This window comes from Pseudochaenichthys georgianus, chromosome 14, assembly GCF_902827115.2.
Source record: "Pseudochaenichthys georgianus chromosome 14, fPseGeo1.2, whole genome shotgun sequence".
NCBI classification, from domain to species: Eukaryota; Metazoa; Chordata; class Actinopteri; order Perciformes; family Channichthyidae; genus Pseudochaenichthys; species Pseudochaenichthys georgianus.
Window position 1 is genome coordinate 35,625,491 of NC_047516.1, and position 5,286 is coordinate 35,630,776.

A 5,286-nucleotide genomic window follows, 5' to 3' on the forward strand; every position below is an offset into this window, starting at 1 on the left:
GGAGGACCGGGAGGGTGTGTGTATGTGTGGCCCGAGCGAGCGAGAGAGAGACCTTACGTGCATTGTTGTTGTTAGCATCTGGTGCTAGCTAGCAGCGCTAACGGATATAAGGAGCTGTTTAAATGAAAACAGAGGAGCGATATTTCGCCGACAACTGCGCCGAGCACTTGACTTTTTGCAGGAAGCCAGACAGTGGGACATTGTATGAAAATTCTGCACACTCAGCACGGATAGTGCGCGCAACATGATTGCAGCGTCCAGGCAGCTCCCGTTCGAGCATATGCCTTGAGTTGCACATTAGAGATGGGCGAGTCCTGATTCATCCGGATCATTAACCCGGATCCTAGAAATGAGCTGGTCGTGACGAGTCTCCTCTCTCCATTAACCCGAGTCTTTTGAGTCCTACACCTTGTGTGACGTACAAATTAAAACTATAAATTGCGTCACTCGCTACTCTCTTTATAACATGTAAAATCACATTACAACGTACCCCAGTCCATCTGCCTACCCTTTAGCAAGTAGGATAGCTTCCAGAAGTTATCGTTTGGCTCAGGGGAGGGGACGCGGATCAGTGAAACTTCCTGCAGACTCGTGGGGACTCAGATAGCATAGCAGACCCAGAGATCCATACTCGTCATGTGCACGAGCATAGCCGCGGCCGGGAAGACATTTTACTTCGGGGGTGTGGCCAAAAGTGGGGAGAGATTAACAGTAACATGTTGCAGCCCCTCTTCCAGCTCCCGGCTCCCGCGGCTATATTATGCACGAGTCAACAGCAGACTCAGAGATTCGCAAATCCTGACTCACTGTGCAAAACACAGCAGACTCGTGCGGACTCAGAGCCATAACCGTCTAGCAGCAGATCCAGAGATCCAGCAGACTCGTCATCATGCACGAGTCAACAGCAGACTGAGATTCGCAAAATCGCAAAATGACCCTTTTTTTTGTGATCAACATGTTTTATTAAAGCAACATACATGACTTTCCTCACATTTATCACATACAAACACCAGTATTGCAATGATTACACAGTCCATGAGAAAATGGGAGGGGGGGGGCATATGATTAGATCTACATACACACTCTTGACCCAAATATGTATATATGTTCATTTTAATTAATTTCTTATTTTTCATAGTTATGTTATCATGGGTGGAGATACTGGGTGAAGATATGCTTGATTTTTTTTGTGTGTGCATTTAAAAAAATAAGTGTTTTGCATTATATGTATATAGTTATTTTAATATGTTTCTGTATAAGCACATTTTGCACAATTGTGTTTTAATAATAATAATTGTATAATTAAGACATTTTATATATTCTAACTGTTTTGCAATTTTCTATCATTTGTCATTGTTTGTTTCTTTTTGTGTGCTATGTTCAAAATAAATGTTTTGCCAAGTAAGATCCTTATTGGAAATGCAGCTATTACATGCAGGAGACTGTTGCACAACATGACAATTTTGTTAGAATTCTACACTGAAACTTAATTTAGAGCCGGAAACATAATGGACTTAATCAAAATTGCGGGATCCGTGAATCCAGGACAATGATCGAGAGAGACCAGTAGCCTACGAGTTAGTCAGCGGAACTTCACAGACTCAGATTCGGAAATTCTGACTCACTTTGAAAAACACAGCAGACTCGTGCGGACTCAGAGCCGTAACCATATAGCAGCAGATCCAGAGATCCAGCAGACTCGTCGTCTTGCACGAGTCAACAGCAGACTGAGATTCGCAAAATCACGAAATGACCCTTTTTTTTTTGTGATCAACATTTTTTATTAAAGCAAAAGACACTGTGTAGCGGAGGTTAATATAACGTCAGTTTAATATGCTCGTGAAATGCAACAAGTTTTCGGTTTCACCGGTAGGATTTATACGCTCTTGGTGATGCTGACTCATATGACTCAAATGACTCGTATAATCCAGATCTCTTCAATGACTGACTCAGAAGACCCTGAGTCCGTATAAGGATCCGGATTTGCCATCTCTATTGCACATAGCTCCAACGATCCATCACACACACACACACACGCGCACACACACACACACACACACACACACACACACACACACACACACACACACACACACACACACACACACACACACACACACACACACACACACACACACACACACACACACACACACACACACACACACACACACACACACACACACACACACACACACACACACACACACTGTATTCCACTAACAATGATCACACAGGGAGGTTTCAATGATCAGTCAAAGACAGACCACCTGCTGTGTTTCTGATGAGGACATGCCCTTTGGGATTCACTGTTGCTTTAACATTTAATGTCAGTCAATCATTGTCAGCATAAAAAACACTGTTTAATATATTTATTGTTCTAATAGCTCTAAATCAGATCTAATATAAATCCTCTCTGTATTTATCTCTGTGACACTAAGATAGTCTTCCCAAGAAGAGGCTACAGTGCAGGGGGCGTAACAGCGGTAATTAAAGTTTAAAAGTCTCAAAAATGCTACAACTACTGTCACAAACATGAATGTGAAGTATTTTGTTAAAGGAGGATGACAGCGTAATTAAGGAGCACTATTGGAGTGACTTTGATGGTTATTGGATTCAGGATTAATTCATTTGGATTCCCGCTGTATGAAGAAATTAACCTGTTAAGCCCCGAGCCTGTTTTTCAGGTCTCAGGCTCGAAAATGACATTCCCAGAACAAATGACCGTATCTTCCCTTCTAAAAGGGTTCAATTAATAATCTTTTTTCTCAAAGCAAGGTTACGCCTGTGAGTTGGATGTAGAAGTATCAGAATCAATATAGATGTTTTTATTTTAAAGTAAATGTAAATGATTGTGTCCGTCCAAAAAAAATAATTACTTATAGTGAAAACCACCCTTGAATGGGATGGTAGACTAAAAGCTTTAGGAATCCAAACTACAACATATAAGTACCCTGTATCAAGATTGATGCAAAACAAGTGAAATTTGACCTTTTTAGAGAGATTTAGCACAAAAAAACCACTTCCGGGTTCATTTGGGTGGATTTGACCTATCTCTGGCCCCCCTTGCTCGATTTTGCTGATTGACATCTCTTTCTAACCGTCAGAGCCAATGGAATCGAGGTGAACCCCCACATACTCCTTATTTTTGTAATGTGTGTGTGTGAGACTGACGCATAGCCAAAACCGGAAGCTGCGATGGTGGCTACCATTAGCAGCTAACTTTTACTCTCCGATGTTTACATAAAAATGGAATTATGGATTATAATCCATATTAATTATTCCACAGAAACATTATCAACCTATGAATTAACAGATTCAGCCGCGTTTTTTCTCATTTTAATGCCATTGAACAAGTCTTTTGATCAGATTGACAGCTACGGTGAGACGATCTCCCGTAAAAGCTACGTGTTGTGATGTCCGTGTTTGCTTCCCCTATCGTGAGTTCGGATGACTCAGTGATGATATATATACCTAAATAATCTGTGGAACCTCAGCTTTAATTGGATATCTTGTATGTGCAGCTACGATAAGTAATAATACATCTTTTATCTTGAGTTCTGTGCCAAAGTGCGTTAGCATTTTTCACTCAGGGGTCATTTAGATGCTTCTTATGAGACCTGTGTTTTGTTTTGGTAAAAATGGTTTGTATCGTCAATTGGCTGAGATTATTCCCGTTAATCTGGTATAAGACATTAATAGGTTTTTAAATATTAAGATCCCCTGAGACACGGTGTCGTGAGAGAAAAAAAAAAGGAATTTTTATTCAAATTAATTAATCAATTATTTTTTATATTTTATTGTAAGAAGACTTTTAGTGATAATCATGTATTACTTTACAATTATATGTTTAAAAAAAAAAAAGTCTAAATATGATATTTGGCATCAAATCATCTGAGGCCTGGTGCCCCCCTGCGATCTTTGGCCAGTAGGGGGGAGCGCCCCCCAGGTTGGGAACCACTGCCCTCGGTGATGACCATGGCGGCGGAGTGCCCTTCTGCTCCCAGCAGGCAGCAGGCTGGGCAGAGAGCCTCTGCCCAGTGTGACAGGGCGGCTGCAAATAAACACGGGTGTGTTGGGCATCTCGCTCATTGCTCTTCCGCAAGTGGCCCCCGCCAACACAGGCTGTGTCTGTTGTGCACTTTCAGGAGAGAGAAAAGGGGCTTTACTCCATGTACATGTGAGAATTCAGACTCATTCTGGATCTTCGCAGCCAAGAATCAGCACATTGCCTGCAAAAAGTTCCATATGTAAACCAATTACTGCAACTAGGGCAGCCGGGCGATTAGTTCACAACCATCGACCTGAAGGACGCTTACTTTCATGTCGAAAATTGCTCCAAAGCACAGAAAGTATTTGCGTTTGGCCTTCCAGGGGGTAGCCTACAGACTACCGTTTGGCTACTCCCTATCCCCATGCACATTCAGCAAATGTGTGGCCACAGTGCTTCAGCCGCTTCGCGACCATGGCATGAGGGTTTTTGTAATACGACCTCATAGTCGTGGCCAGGTCCATGGAAGAGGCAAACAGCCCAATTGATCCAAGTGGATTGCGGTCAATTGGAAGAAGAGCAGTCCCATACCTCACCAGCAGGTGGGGTATCTGGGGATTTTGCTCGATGCAGGCAAACTACGTGCCACCCTGTCAGAGAGCAGACAGGCAAACCTTGCTTCAGGCAGTTTGCAGACTGCGACAGGGGGCAACGGTGACATATTTGACCATCATGCAGACTCTGGGTCTCATCAAATCAAATCAAGTTTTATTTATATAGCACATTTATAAACAATTTTTGGTCGAGCCAAAGTGCTGTACATATAATAAAAATAGCCTACATTAGAGACACTTTACAGCAAATACAACAGCACAGATTGTTCAGAACATCAGTATGAGAAAAACGACACCCTCTATCCTTAGACCCTCACATCGTACAAGGAAAAACTTCCAGAGAAAACCCACAGTTTAAGGGGAACAAATGGGAGAAACCTCAGGGAGAGCAACAGAGGAGGGATCCCTCTCCCAGGACGGACAGACGTGCAATAGATGCCGTGTGTAAATCGAAGAGATAATACATTTTACAGCATATAGACCGAATGTTGTTATGTCTGTAATAAGAAGATGAATCCACGAGGATGTCAGCTACAATCCTGAGGAAGCCATCAGGGAAGCAGCATGACGAGACCCAAGGCAGGACCGCAGAGACAGGTTCAGCCACGACCCGAAGTCCACGACTTAATCCAGAACTCAGGATAGAGGATCCAAGACACAGGACTACAGCAAGAGGATCAG